The sequence below is a fragment of the Vipera berus genome (assembly GCF_964194415.1).
Source record: "Vipera berus genome assembly, chromosome: 2".
In the NCBI taxonomy this organism is placed as follows: Eukaryota; Metazoa; Chordata; class Lepidosauria; order Squamata; family Viperidae; genus Vipera; species Vipera berus.
Window position 1 is genome coordinate 94,142,009 of NC_138203.1, and position 16,375 is coordinate 94,158,383.

The following is a 16,375-nucleotide window of genomic DNA, read 5'->3' on the forward strand; positions in this document are numbered from 1 at the left end:
TTATTGGCACCCTTTCAAAATTGTGGGTAAATAAAATTGTTTCAAGCATGTGATGCTCCTTTAAACTCACCTTGGGCAAGTAACAGGTGTGGGCAATATAAAAATCACACCTGAAAGCAGATAAAAAGGAGAGAAGTTCACTTAGTCTTTGCATTGTGTGTCTGTGTGTGCCACACTAAGCATGGACAACAGAAAGAGGAGAAGAGAACTGTCTGAGGACTTGAGAACCAAAATTGTGGACAAATATCAACAATCTCAAGGTTACAAGTCCATCTCCAGAGATCTAGATTTGCCTTTGTCCACAGTGCGCAACATTATCAAGAAGTTTGCAACCCATGGCACTGTAGCGAATCTCCCTGGTCGTGGACAGAAGAGAAAAATTGATGAAAGGTTGCAACGCAGGATAGTCCGGATGGTGTATAAGCAGCCCCAAACAAGTTCCAAAGGAATGCAAGCTGTCCTGCAGGCTCAGGGAGCATCAGTGTCAGCACAAACTATCCGTCGACATTTAAATGAAATGAAACGCTATGGCAGGAGACCCAGGAGGACCCCACTGCTGACACAGAGACATAAAAAAGCAAGATTAGAGTTTGCTAAAATGTACTTGAGTAAGCCAAAATCCTTCTGGGAAAACGTCTTGTGGACAGATGAGACCAAGATAGAGCTTTTTGGTAAAGCACATCATTCTACTGTTTACCGAAAATGAAATGAGGCCTACAAAGAAAAGAACACAGTACCTACAGTGAAATGTGGTGGAGGTTCAATGATGTTTTGGGGTTGTTTTGCTGCCTCTGGCACTGGGTGCCTTGAATGTGTGCAAGGGATCATGAAATCTGAGGATTACCAAAGGATTTTGGGTCGCACTGTAGAGCCCAGTGTCAGAAAGCTGGGTTTGCGTCCGAGATCTTGGGTCTTCCAGCAGGACAATGACCCCAAACATACGTCAAAAAGCACCCAGAAATGGATGGCAAGAAAGCGCTGGAGAGTTCTGAAGTGGCCAGCAATGAGTCCAGATCTGAATCCCATTGAACACCTGTGGAGAGATCTTAAAATTGCTGTTGGGAAAAGGCGCCCTTCCAATAAGAGAGACCTGGAGCAGTTTGCAAAGGAAGAGTGGTCCAAAATTCCAGGTGAGAGGTGTAAGAAGCTTATTGATGGTTATAGGAAGCAACTGATTTCAGTTATTTTTTCCAAAGGGTGTGTAACCAAATATTAAGTTAAGGGTGCCAATAATTTTGTCCAGCCCATTTTTGGAGTTTTGTTTGACATTAAGTCCAATTTGCTTTTTTCCTCCCTTTTTTGTTGTGTTCCAATACATACAAAGGGAATAAACCTGTGTATAGCAAAACATGTGTTCCTGCAATACTTTTCTGTGAGAAATACTTGATTTTCTGGAAAAATTTCTGGGGTGCCAACAATTTCGAGCATGACTGTATAGTCCTGGCATTCCCCCCCACCAAAAAAAAAAGTGGGTAAACTTTTTCCAAAACTTCAGAAAGCAATTGTCAGTTAGCATAGATATGACATAGATGAAACAACAGTCTGGCTCATTGTAAGGCAACTGTCCTAAAGATTTTCCTCCAAATATTTAGATATTCTTAGGATGCTAGAAGTGTGGATCCTGCTTTCAATAGTACAATGATAACTGATGCATAGCTATTTGCTTTGAACAGAACTTGTTTGAAGGGCAAAACAAAAATAACTTTCAAAAGGTCTTATCTTTTCATCATTTTAGCCATTATCTATCCACTGCAGGATGAAGGCTTCTTCTGCCTGTTTCCAACCAAGACGAGTGTATTAGCATGTGCAAGAAATAGACCCTAATCTGCCATGCTGGTTCAGTGTGGGTTAGCAGATGTGACTGGTGTTAGTCTGGGACAGGGGTTGGCAACCTGAAAAAGGAAAAGAGCCACTGGGAACCGGTTCCGTCACACATAAAAAAAAGTGGGAGCCGCGTGTGTGCGTCCATGCACGTGCATGCGCAAAACGCGCACTCTCCAAACCGCCGCCATCCCGTTTGCACAGCTGCCGTGTTCATCAATGTTTGACGAACGCGGCAGGTCTCCGGACGGGACGGCGGCGGCTTGGAGAGGTGCGCGCGTACCTCCGCCCTTCGGAAAGGTGTGCGCGCACCTCTCGGAACGGGTGGTGCCACTCTCCATTTGGAGAGGTGCGCGCACACCACTGCCCGTTCGAAGAGGTGCGCGCGCACCGGGCGGCTGGGAGCCGCAGGAGACGGCTCAAAGAGCCACATGCGGCTCCGGAGCCGTGGGTTGCCGACCCGTGGTCTGGGATATCCATCATAGCTATTTGCCTTGGGAAATTCTGGTCATATACATGTCTGATGACATAGCCCACAATTTCATTTACCCACACAAGCCCCTTCTCCTCGTCAAGGCTCCGATCCTAGAAGAAGTCTCATCTTTTAAGTATGACTAAATCTAGACCCACCTGATCCCTTCTTGTTCCTGTCCTATAGTTACAGATATTAACTGAGCACATGTGAAGTTATGGATCATAGGAATATTATATATATATATATATATATATATATATATATATATATATATATATATATATATATATATATATATATATATACATATATATGTTGGGGCATCATTTTGTATTGGAAATATAAAAACATGAGCCTGTACCTGTATTAAGAAATCCATATTCTGTGTGGAAAAAGCCCATCAGTTTTGCATAGCCTTTACTAACATGTGCATCAATAGCTGCTTTGAATGAATTTCCCCATAAAGCTGGTCCACCTGGTTTCAGCTGATAAGTCACCAACTCATAAACCCCTGGGAGAAAATATCATTTTCAGGTTATTATAGACAGTGGGATAAAAACAAGCAGCTCATTTTTTACAGTGCATTATTTCTACATCTTCACCACTGATCTAAATTCAATTTCATTTTACTTTTTGCTTTAAATCTACGCATGCTTGGGTTTAAATTTACTTTTGGTCCATAATTCAGAATTACATTTGTTTAGGTATGCCCATCAGTCCAGATCCCATGCCTGTCTCAAACAGAAGAGATTTAAATATAATTTGTCCACTTTAAAAACGCCATTTTACCAATATATGAAATCATTTTAAGAGACAGCAATAGACATAGTAATTTCTCTCTCACACACATACACAAATATAAATAAGGACTAGAAAAATATGATACCTTTTAAAATGAGATTAAAAGAGTGAATATTTTGAAATGTTGTTTTGGTTTCAGTCCATAGCTATGGAAAGTCACGCATATATGATAATTCCCAATTTTGTTTCTCCCACTACCCCAGGGGTCGGCAACCTTAAATACCCAAAGAGCCACTTGGACCTGTTTCCCAGAGGAAAAAAAAAATACTGGGAGCCACAAAACGCGTGCATGCGCGCACGTGAGGGGGGAAACTTGATTGAAGAGTTTAATTAAAAAGAAATAGAGGCTGCTGGCTTTCCGCTGTGGAAAGAAGCAGGCAGGCAGGGCGCGGAGGAACGGAGACCCGGCGACGTTTGGGGAGGTTTGGGGAGGCGCCCAAACCTCCCCAAACGTCGGCAGGTGTCCGTTCCTCCGCGCCCTGCCTGCCTGCTTCTTTCCGCTGCGGAAAGAAGCAGGCAGGCAGGGCGCGGAGGAACGGAGACCCGGCGACGTTTGGGGAGGTTTGGGGAGGCGCCCAAACCTCCCCAAACGTCGGCAGGTCTCCGTTCCTCCGCGCCCTGCCTGCCTGCTTCTTTCCGCAGCGGAAAGAAGCAGGCAGGCAGGGCGCGGAGGAACGGAGACCCGACGATGTTTGGGGAGGCGCCCAAACCTCCCCAAACGTCGGCAGGTCTCCGTTCCTCCGCGCCCTGCCTGCCTGCTTCTTTCCGCAGCGGAAAGAAGCAGGCAGGCAGGGCGCGGAGGAACGGAGACCCGACGATGTTTGGGGAGGCGCCCAAACCTCCCCAAACGTCGCCGGGTCTCCGTTCCTCCGCGCCCTGCCTGCCTGCTTCTTTCCGCTGCGGAAAGAAGCAGGCAGGCAGGGCGCAGAGGTCCGGAGACCTGCCGACGTTTGGGGAGGTTTGGGGAGGTGCGCGCGCACCTCCCCAAACCTCCCCAAACTTCGGCAGGTCTCCGGACGGCGGCGGCTTGGGAGAGGTGCGCGCGATCCTGGAAGCACCGAAGCAAGTCCTCGGTAAGCTCCGGGCGGTCACTTGCTTCGCGTCTCCTGAGGGAAGGGGGGGCGACTGGAGCGGGCGTGTTTCCTCGCCTGCTGGGCGCCGCGATTTGCCCGGGGAATGCGCGGGCCCCGAATGGCAGCGTGGAGCGAGGAAGCTGACAGCCAGGGCTTCCCCGAGAGCCGCGGCCACACAGGGTATTCCTGTGTATTCAGGCTTGCAAAATGGCGGATCGAGCCTCTGCTGGCGGCAGAGGCTTGCAGAAAGGCGGATCGGCTTATACTCGAGTCAACAACTTTTTCCAGTTTTTGGGGGTGAAATTGGGGGTCTCGGCTTATACTCGAGTCGGCTTATACTCAAGTATATACGGTATCTTCCCCAGACCATTTCCTCAAACAATTTCTGAATTTCCGTGGAATTCAATTCACCGGCTTTGAAATCAGTACAATAGGTTAAGGAGCAAGAAAACAGACCTTCTTTTGGTGGAGTTCCCAATTCGCACCAGGGGACCATATAAGCAATTTCCATATGCTGCTTATCCAGAAGTGGAAGAATTGCTGCCAGTTTTTCCTGCCATTCTTTATCATTGACTACAGCCTTCCTTACAGCTGCTCTGTGTGCAAAATTATCTGTGAGACGAAAAAAGAGAGACTGAACTCCTACAGCTGTGCTATAATGGCTTCCAGGATAAAAGTACAAAACTATAGTGAAATAAACTTAATATTTATAAGAAGTTTTAACTTAATATTGATACTAGAGAACTTTCTCAAATGCAGCCTTGGAATATGTAGTCTGCCCCGTCCTATTTTCTCTTTGAGAACTTCCCATGCTGTTTTGCTGAGCCATGCCCTGTAGCATAATCCTAATACTTACGAAAATTGTGAATTAAGCTCCAAATGGTTTCAGCAAATGTCAGAAACTCCAGCTGTTGAAAGAGAAAGACCAGGGCCTTCTTTAGCAGCTACAGATTGTGAGCTCCGATGCCTCAGAATTCTCCAGAATTCTCCAATGGGAATGTTCATTGCCAACTTTTCTGACTGGCGGGCAGTCTGATGTGTTTTGGCAAGCAGGACGATTACTCTGGCCTTTTTCTATTGCTTAGCTAACAAAATAGTGCTTCTAAACCGGCTTCATTAGCCCCAAAGGTCCTAACGAATCTCTTTTGGATGTTGTTATTTGTAACCCTGAGATGGTATCCATATAACCTGGTAACAAACTTCATAGAAATAACTTTAAAAAGGCACATTCAACCTCTTTGAAACAACGCCATGCAATTCTTACCGTATTTCCAAATATGAAATGCTTTATTCATTGCTCCAAATTCAGCTGTCCAGAATCCAATCATCGGTGAGTGAACCATACGAATCTTAATAGATTTATTGACCAATTCAAGGAATTCCTTTGTCTTTGCTGGCTTAATGTCGTAAGTACGAAGTTCATAGATAGTGCCAACTTCCTGTCTGGGTCCCGTAGCAAAAGATGAACAAGCTTGAAACACATTTGGCTTTAAAGAGACAAAAGCATAAAAAAAATTAGGCGGAAATGATAGTTTCTGGATTTGTAATCATGCAATATATGATTTGATCAATAAGATACTACCTGGGAATTTTAGCAACTAAAATGTTAAAGCTTCATTCATGTTTAAGTTTTGCATTTTAACAATCCTCGACTTACAATCACAATTGAGCCCAAAATTTATGTTGCTGAGACATTTGTTATTTATTATTATTTATTACCGTATATACTTGAGTATAAGCCGACTCGAGTATAAGCCGAGACCCCTAATTTTATCCAAAAACCTGGAAAAAGTTATTGACTCGAGTATAAGCCGAGTATAAGTATAAGCTTGGCCCCTTCTTGGCAACATATCTATATTCTGTGCCACGACGAGCCGCTCGTTGACTCTGGCAGCATCCCGGAGCTGGCTCGGCCGCGGTTCGCAGGGTCCGCTCATCAGGCTGCCAGGCTTCCTGGCAGCACATCCCACAGGGAAGGTCTGCTAGGGAGGCGGCAGTCAAGCGTTGTTTCCCTCCTCGTGCGTGTGTGTGTGTGTGTGTGAGAGAGAGAGAGAGACCTGCGGGAACGGCTGGTAGAGGTGGCGGCAGTCCGGCGTTTCCCCCCCTCATGCATGCGTGCGTGTGTCAGACCCGCGGGAATGGCTGGTAAGGAAGCGGTGTCCCCCCCCTCCTGTGTGTCGGGCCCACGGGGCTTGACACACAGAGAAACGCTGGACTGCCGCCACCTCTGCCAGCCCTGCAAGCCTCTGCCGCCCCGGCGTTGGTGGTCGAGCTCTTCGGAGCCGGCAGAGAATCTCCCGCAGGAGGAGGTCGCGGCTTTCTCTCTTGCTTCGGACTGCAAGGATTTAAACTCCAGGAACAAATCCCGATGGAAGTTTTTTTAAAAAAATACTCCTCCGGGTCGGACAGGGGACCCAGGCTGAGGTCTAGGGGTAGTGGGGGGGGGCTCGCGGACATAGATGGGCTCAAGTGGAAGCCAAGCAGCCCTCCCGAATCTGGGCTTCTGGACGGAGCGGCCGGTGGTGCGTTTCAAAAAGCAGAAAAGTTGGATTTTGAACATTTCAGCAGCGCATCTGCACCCGCTGCTTTTAGAAAGTACGAGGACCGGCAACTCCACTTCTCGGCTGATGCAGCCCAGCCTCTCTTCAAACTCATCGCCCGTGGCGGGGCTGGATCCGCCACCCGAAAGACTCTCGGGTGGCGCTTCCACGACGCAGTCGAAGCGCTTCGCTCCGCACACGGAAGGAAAAAGGTCGGCCCTCCAGCCGCGACCCGTCCGGCAGGCGCTCCTGCTTTGCGGCTCTCGACGTCGCTGCCGGGAAGCCTCCGCAGTCGTGGAGGAGCGAAAGGCAGTGGCGGCACCTCCCCATGGTGGAGGCTCCCCGGCGTGTCCCTGCACCGGTCTCCCCCGCCGGCCGTGGGTCAAGCAGGCTACGCTTCCCCGGGCGCTGCAACGGCACCCGTCCTCCCCGGCGAGTCTTCACTACCTGGCCCCTGCAGAATCGCGGCGGCGCCCTCGGAGAAGCCGACCCCGAGGCTGCGGCCGATTTTTCCTTCTCCAGGCCTCTGCCGCCCAGAGCGTTGTTTCTCCCCCTCGTGCGTGTCTGTGTGTGTGTGTGTGTGTGTGTGTCAGACCCGCAGGAATGGCTAGTAAAGGTGGCGGCAGTCCGGCATTTGCGTTTCTCTGTGTGTCAAGCCCCGTGGGCCCGACACACAGGAGGGGGGGGGAACGCCGCTTCCTTACCAGCCATTCCCGCGGGTCTGACACACGCACGCATGCATGAGGGGGGCAGAGGCTTGCAGAGGTGGCGGCAGTCCAGCGTTGTTTCTCCCCCTCGTGCGTGCGTGTGTGTGTGTGTCAGACTCGCAGGAATGGCTAGTAAAGGTGGCGGCAGTCCGGCATTTGCGTTTCTCTGTGTGTCAAGCCCCGTGGGCTCGACACACAGGAAGGGGGGGAATGCCGGAATGCCGCTTCCCTACCAGCCATTCCCGTGGGTCTGACACACACACGCACGCACGAGGGGGAGAAACAACGCTGGACTGCCGCCACCTCTACCAGCTCTGCAAGGCTCTGCCGCTCCCTTCTCTCAGCAGCCTGTTCCGAATGAAGGGACAGTTCTTTTTTTTTGTTTACTGGAGTATAAGCCGAAGTGGATTTTTTCAGCCCAAAAAGTGGGCTGAAAAATTCGGCTTATACTCAAGTATATATGGTGATTCGGTTTATATACCGCCCTATTCCCGAAGGACTCAGGGCGGTTTACAGGGCAAAATTTAAAAACAATACAATATAAAATTAAAATAAAATAAAATTAAGTATAGCCCTAAAAAGTTAAAATCACAATTTAAAATCATTAAAACCCCTCAGTCCAGGCCAGATAGCTCAAAGAGCCAGGTTTTTAGGTCCCGGCGAAATGAACGAAGGTCGGGCGCAGTCCGAAGTTCTGTTGGCAGTTGATTCCATAGGGCAGGCGCGCCCACAGAGAACGCCCTCCCCCTGGGGATCACCTGTCGGCAATCCTTGACCGGCAGTACCCTGAGGCCTTCCCTATGGGAGCGCACAGGGCGATGGGAAATTGACACTGGCAGCAGGTGCTCCCTCAGATAATCCGGGCCCACGTTAGGCGAGTTTTGCCTCATATTACAACCTTTCTTGCCACAGTTGTTAAATGAATCACTGCAGTTCTTCAGTTAGTAATATGGTTGTTAATTGAATCTGGCTTCCTTACTGACTTTGCTTGCCAGATGATCGCAAAAGGTGATTACATGACCCCAACTATATAAATATGAGTCAGCTCCATTTTGAATTTTGATCATATTATTGTGAGGATGCTGCAACGCTTGTAAATGTGAAAAACAGTCATAGGTCACTTTTTTCAGTACCACTGTTGAGGACTACCTGTAATTCACTGGGATCAAATACAAATTTCAGTGCTTTAGCACTTATTATGCCATTCAACTTGAAGATTTGTAGAAAAATCCAAGATAGAGAGGAAGTAAGAAAGAAAAAAAACTGAGAAGGAGCTCATTCAGTTAATGATCTGTATCTTCCTAGACTCCCAAAATCCATTATAAAGGAGGAGGTGTTATGCATGAAAAAATGCTCTGGAAGTTCACAAGGGGGATTTCTGTAATTCAATATCTGGTTAAGCAACTACTTCCTGACACTGAAGTGCAGATGGCATTATGACAAGCATTTTCAGTAGTACACAAAAGCTCATAAAAAGATACAGAAGTGATGATGTCTAAGGAAAATTTGGTCTGTGAGTTACAATAGTACCTTCAATTGTTCCCAGAGAAGAAGACATTGCAAGGTCCGGACTTTCTTATACAAATGTATTCACAAAGTATCATACGCTTCCAAAAGTAGAGAGTGTTTCGGACTCTGTTCAAGTATCACATCTTTCATTAGAGTAACCTATTTTTTCAAGCTTATGTCTAAATCTGGGGGGAAAAATATGCTGATGCTTTAACAAATGTTTTAAAGCTTGAAATCTCCAAAGCAGCTTTTAAAAACGTATTAAGAATCTTCAAAGGAATTCTTAAAGCACTTGTTGTTTTTTTCTCAGCTCACAGGAAGACTTGAAAAAAAAAAATCAGGCTGCTTTGACAAAAGTCAGACAGGTGACGCTGCTGTCCAACATCCAACACATTTTATTTTTTTTCAAGCCCTAAGATGCATACAGAAAATGGCAGGCACACATCAATGAGCTCAGAATCAGAAACAATATGCAGAGGGTTTGTATTTTCCAAGTCCTAATGGAAGTAATATATCATGCGTAAAATGACTCTAATGTAAGTTACAATTGTAAACATTTATCTAGAAAAAATATTGAAATAATTAAGATGCACCTATGAAATGGAGCAATTTGAATTTTTGGTAAAAGCAAATGTTTTTATCAACCAGATTCTGAATCAAACTGAGTTATGTTAAGAAAGTGATTATTCATGAAAATACACTCAATTGGTTCACGTGATTAGTCCTTACATGGTTTATTGAATAAACCAATTGCCTGGGTTCACACATTATGTTGCAACCCCAATAGCCAGCCAGGAACTAATTAGAATTCAGAGACAATAAGCTAAAACCAGGATGAAATTCTGAAAAGTATTAGAGTATTCCAAAGAAAAACATATGCCAATCCACATCTTCGATTTGCCAGATATGGCAGCAGATGGACCAGGAGTTGGTATACTCTCTTAGGACTTTTAGGTCTTGGCGAGGTTCAAACTTGGTGGAGTCTTTTGCTACTTTTTTATACTAGAAGGGACAGTGAGTATACACAATAGCCCCTGATGAAGCCGTGGTAGCACATCTTATCAGTGATTTAGTTCCAAATCAGTTGATCCTGGCCAGATTTTTTTTAGGAAAGGGATCCTAGTAAAAAACATCTGGGGATGGTCTGGTGACACATCTAGTCAATATGTTGGGAATCCATATAATTAACCCTCTGATCATTATTTTTATGGGAAACATTGTTTCTAGTGTGCAGCTATTACTCCCCCATCTGGAAACAAGGATCAAATTAGAGAAACCATGCTGTCCTTTTTCTCTGAATTGTTACACCAAGTACATATTAAAGGCAGTATTTCTCAATCTTGGCAACTTGAAGATATGTAGACTTTAATTCCCAGAATTCCCCAGCCAGCAAGCTGGATGCAACACTGTTCAAGAGTGATGTATAAAGCCATGCTGTAATTCACAAAGCTTGCAAAGTAACTTTTTTCAGAGCATGCATAGGAAGAAATTTACAACACAAATATACTGAAGTTGACCAACACTGAACTTCAGGGTTGAGTGACAGTGGTCTCTCTAGACAACAGATTTCCTGCTGTTTTGCCAGCAACTATGGCTGACATTTTCTTAAGAAATCTCTTGTCTAGACTCTAGATCATAGTCATTTTACCCCAAAACTCAAGACTGCCTTGCAACACAAAGCTTGCTAAGTAAAACACATTTTGTCTCGGCTAACTAAATAACTGAGTGACTAGCTGAGAATTACTCAGCTATGTTATACGTGCAAAGGGTTAACGTGATTCCCAGCATTATCTCCTTGTCATGATGTTCCATGATGCCATTATATACATTACGGTATCCATAAACTATGGATTACAGACTATAATAGCTTGGTTAACCCAAATCAAACTATATTACAGTTTAACATTTTATGAAGTTAGACAATTATCAACAACTAACAAAATCGATAGATTTCACATATCCTATAAACAGAAATTCTTTCTACATCAATTTACACTAGAATCTACATTTGCTTGATTTTATTTTATAAAGTATGCATGCATCCAATATTCTTTGGACTGGAGTGGCATAGAAGCCTGAATAAATAATAAATAACAATATTCAGGCTATACAGGGCAGAAAATATTGAGATTTGTGACGCTGTCTTTCAGGAATATTTTCTACCTTTACTAATTTTTCAACAGAAAAAGCACTGATTATCTTCCAAGGAAGTGCAAGATTTCTAACACAATTTAGAAACTACTACGCTAATCAATGACTAGAAGCACAGCGAAAGATGTGCATGTAAGCAGTCCATGGTAAAATATCATGATGTTTCATTTAGGAACCGACAGTGCATTTTTCATAGCATCACGCACCACTGCTCATCTCTGGCGTTAGTTCATAACATGCTTTCCAAGCCGTAACTTTCAAGCCCCAGACAGAAGCGCTGCATTTTTCTTGGGTAGCATTTCTTCAAAGATGCCTAGAAATTAATACACACATATATTTGAAATCTCACTTCAATCAAAAATCGTCCCATTTTCTCCTACATCTCTTCCACATTATGAAAGTCAAAATCTGATGTTGCAGAGATTTATTTTATTTTGATCCAGCATGTGTTTTTTTAAAAACCACTGAACCATTGGCGCAGCTCAGCTTTAACTTCCATGTCAATAAAAATGTTCAGTCAGTTAAAAATGTTATGTGTAAGGAGAAATCACTAGAGATTCATAATAAATTACTAAGTAAACAAATACTCATAATCCTAAACAAAATTTGGACATTGGCATTAAGGCCTCTTGCAGCAAAAGTTAAAAGTGATGCAGTTGGACCTCCCTACACACACAGCATATAGGAGGAATTTGTTTTTTCAACATAGCATAAGCACAAAACATATTGAAAAATGCATTTGCAATGCAAAGTTCCTGTGTCATAACTCCTATTGTATCAAACTTCCAAGGCTACTAATGACAATGATATTTTATCGGAAACTGTCTTAAGACTGGTAAAATCCTCTGAAGAGAAGAAAATTATGTGTACTACTAAAACTTGCCCATTTGTGCTGGAGAGAAAAGTGATCAAATGATGCTTTTTTAATAGCACGGGGAGAAACAGTATCATATGCCACTCTCAGGAGAAAAACTGATTCAGTAAAAATGGCCCATCCAGTGAAGGAGTGAAAATGGTATCAGATTTATACTGATAATTGGTTGCTAATTTACTTCTTCCAGAGTTTCCATATTTTGTTTTTCTCTCTTACCAGACCCTGTCCCTTTAACATTCACATAAGCTTATTTAACTTGCAAAGTATTTTTTTTTTGTTTGTTTTTTTTTTTTTTATTGAAAAGTTTTAAAATACAATTTTCCTTTGAAAAACCCCCCTTCCCCCTCCCTCCTCCCCTCCCTACCTCCCCCCTATCTCCCCCCCTCCCCCTCTCCCTCCCCCTCCTCCCTCCCCTGCCTCCCACCCCTCTACTTCCCCTCCTCCCCCCCTCCCCCCCCCCCCGACTTCCCAGAGCAAAATACAAGGTATATATCTAAAAAGCAATCATAAACAATCATATACTAACAATTATAAACTCTAAAATCCATCACTCTCTAGCTTATATAGAGTAAACCAATCCTTAACAATACTAAATATGTATAAAGAACTAAAATAAAAGAAAACTAGCATCATTCCCATCTATGTTCTTCCACAATTCACTATTACCTAGACATATTCTCACTTACACATCACAAGCACCTATCCCTATTAACCTCTCTAGCCAAAATAGGCTATAATAGATAGTTCTTACACAAATTAACCCGCATTAACCCACAAAATTTTCTTCCTCTTCCTCTGTAGTAAATTGTCCATTAATTCCAAATTGAACATTCTGTTACCATAGATATCATCCCAAAACTCTTAAAAACACAGCTACCACTTGACTATAAGTATATTGTGGAAGTTCCATAGATTTCTACTGGTCTTATTTTTTAATCTTTTTTGAGCGTTTTAAGGCAGCACGCGTCACCCTCTGTTCTCTAGGATCATCCAAAAGAGTTGCAGCTTGATCTCCTCCTGTACCCTTCTCGTCTATCTGTCCATCTTCATCCTCTTGATGTTCTCCTTCTCCAGATCCCTCTGCAGCTTCCAGAAGTGTTGATGGGGTTGCTTTTAAAACATTGTTGTAAAAATCATGCGCTTGCTTCACAGTACCCAAACAGTACCTTTTGCCATCATACATGAAGCTCAACCCAGCTGGGATCTCCCATCTGAACCTTATATCTCTTTGCTTGAGCTCTTGCACAAGAAATATAAAGTCCTTCCTTCTCTTTAAAATCTTTGGAGGAATTTCTTTTAGAACCAAAACTTCTTGACCAGCAATCACAACTTTAGTATCATAGGCAGCTTGTATAACTTCATCTCTAATTTCCCTTTTTACAAAATAAACCACCACATCTCTAGGCAACTTTCTCTGCTTAGCAATCCAGGAATTCACACGAAACACTTTGTCCATGCCTTGTTTTATTTCAGATGCTGGATGGTTCAATACCCCCTCAAAAGCCTCAGAAACCAGCTGCTTTAAATCTTCCTTAATATTCTCTTTTAGGCCTCTAATTCTAACAGCAAACTGCATCTGGTAAAATTGAGCCAAACTCTGTTCGCTATCCATTTTGTCTTTTAAATCTTCAATTTCCAATACTTTTGCTTCTAATATAACATTCTTTTGAGTCAAGTCTTCCACTTGATCATCCAGCACCTCCACACATTTAGCTACTTTATGCACTGAGGACAAAATGTCTACCTTCATCTCTCTAAGTTTCTGCTCCATCCTTTCTTCCATTCTCTGCTCCAATTTCTCCAATTTCTCCTCCATCTGTGCAAATTTAACACCCATTGACTCCAAAATTAACTGGGTATGTTTTTCAAGATCCTTCGATGTCAATACATCAGGAGAATGCAACGCCTGCAGTAATGATTGTTGTTGCACCGGAGAATTTCCAGCACTCCGAAAAGTTCTAGGGGGAGGTTTAGCCGCCATCTTTTACTTACAATTGTGACGCACTTTCACTTTAAGTTTTAAGCATAGTCCATCAAGCTTGAGAGTAAAATAAAATAATCCTCTTCATCTCTTCACCTTTTCCTCTTGTACCGCTCTGCCTGCTCCTTTAAATCATAGTCCTTTCTTCAGGCAGGGATGGTTCGCAGACGCCTGGCTCTGCTCCAGGAAGTTCGGAGCAGAGACGACGGCCAGCTGGGAGCAACCCAGGCTTCGGGGGAGTTCGATCCTTCAGCCGCCCAAGCTCAAAGCTCAGGCGGCCTCGGAGAACTCTACCCCTACCTGGGGCCTCACCCCCTCCTCTTCTCCCGAGGAGGGGGCTTCAATTTCGCCCGAACAGCTGATCGGCGCTGTTTCGGGCGAAAAAACAAACAGCTGAGCCGCGGGCAGCCAGGGGAGGCTGTCTTCGGCGCCGCGCCGCCAGCGGAAGTCAACTTGCAAAGTATTGATGGGAGAAGCATACACATTTGATTTGTTACACAACTCTTAAAAGCAGAGAACCCTTCAGAAAAATGCATCCAAACTGCCCCAATTCTCTTTACTGTCAGTTTCTACTTACACATTCTTAAGAGTTCATTTTCCAATTATCTTTCAATCAGCAAGCAGTTCATTTGCCACTGTTTCTGTCAAAGTGAGCTCGATTTTTGATGATTCTATGATATGCCCATTAATTTTCTTGGCAACAACACAGAAATGTGGTTTGGCTTTTTTCATACTGCCAAACTCACACACTGTTCTTTAAAAAAAAACCATTTTAAACTGTGATACGTTCATAGTAAATTTATTGATGAATGCTCAGTCCAAAACATGAATATTTGGGAAATACTCCTGATCAACTGAATATTTCGGACTTGGGACAAATGAAATGAAATGATATTTGAGCTTCAGAAATGGAAGCAGATTGTAAAATTAAAATCTCCTTTCAAATGAGTTTGAATCTGAGTGACATCCTGGAGGCAGATATACCGTTATGTAGAAATGTAAATAGAGGAAAGCAGAAAGGAAAGAATCAAGGGGACATGGTCGTATGAAGCCATATTATACCAAATACTATACTATACAGGCAGTCCTTGACTTACGATCACAATTTGTGTTGCTAAGTGAGACAGTAGTTAAGTGAGTTTGCCCCATTTTATGACCTTTCTTGCCAAAGTTGTTAAGTGAATCACTGCAGCTATTAAGTTAGTGAAATGAATCTTTATTGTCAAAGTACAACTATGTGTACATTGAGATTAGCTGAGCCTCCCTTTGTGCTCCCACCCCCGAACACACAGTGACAACAAACCCTCCATATTACTACACCATGTGAACCAACTAGTAACACGATTGTTAGGTGAATCTGGCTTCCCCATTGACTTTGCTTGTCAGAAGGTTGCAAAAGATGATTACACTGCAACTGTCGTAAATATGAGTCAGTTGCCAAGCATCTGAATTTTGATCACATGAAAATGGGGATGCTGCAATGGTCATAAATGTGAAAAATGGTCTTACGTCACTTTTTTCTGTTTTAAGTAGAGGATTACCTGTACTATGGAAGCTGTTTGCCACTGCCCTCTTCCAGGCTGAACATTTCTGAGATCATTCAAAATCCGCTAGGTGCTGCTACCTGCTTGCTGGGCAACCTGGGAAGGTGGGTGATGGTGGGGAGCTAGAAGCTTCGCATTTTGGGAGGAAGCTGGAGCAATAATAGGCAAAGGCAGGCAAAAGCACACCACTCGTCTCGGCGAAAGCGAAACACAGAGTTGCAGCTTTATCTTCCTTCTAAGAGAGTCTTAACTGAAATCGCAATAAATCCCGGTCTGTTTTAAAGGCTGCATCGCGGGCCTTGTATGCCGGCATCTTATCGCATCTTAGCAACAGAGGAGGGGAGAGAGATAACCTTTACTGTCACTTTTGTTGTTGTTGTTGTTGTTGTGGGCACACTGGCTCACATTAAATATGAAATTGTTGCCTGCTCTCAAGTGTACACATACCTAACACGCATATTGACATGCTATATACATACATATCGCCCTTATGTATAAATGCATATAAATATATCCATCACTGTCCATCACTGTCAGTCGGCGGGTGTGTGGGGCGGCGTGGGGTGAGGAGGGGTTGCGATCCCGCCCGCAGACCTCTCTTTCCAGCCCAGTCTGGAATAGCAGGTCCCATATGGAAAACACGTATAACAAGGTCGAGCAGGCACCTAACGATCCGCAGCCGGGCAGAAAGGGACAGGTGGGTTTCCCAGGGGATTTACCTGGGCTCGGAAAGGCTCTGCCGCTGCTGCTCTTCTGAGAAGGCGGCCAAGAAAGGAGGCCACGCGGAGACCCAACATGGCAAGGAAATCCGTCGGTGCCCAGAGCCCACGTTGAAGAACGAGAGGGCGCCACACTGCCCTTCCTCTTTCCTTACGGAAGCCCTAGGCGACCAAAAAAAA

The 16,375-nt window shown here is 44.3% G+C and overlaps 1 pseudogene across 1 annotated transcript in view; it reads right to left on the minus strand.

Annotated features, from left to right (window-relative positions):
- The window catches only part of LOC308662759, a 29,803-nt pseudogene extending 13,428 nt beyond the window's left edge, over window positions 1-16,375 (minus strand). Inside the window, exons 1-4 of the transcript XR_014028823.1 lie at window positions 16,196-16,375; window positions 5,435-5,657; window positions 4,627-4,782; window positions 2,658-2,807 (exon numbers count right to left, since the gene is read on the minus strand). The product of XR_014028823.1 is annotated as an uncharacterized misc_RNA (transcript). The remainder of the gene's footprint in view (window positions 1-2,657; window positions 2,808-4,626; window positions 4,783-5,434; window positions 5,658-16,195) is intronic.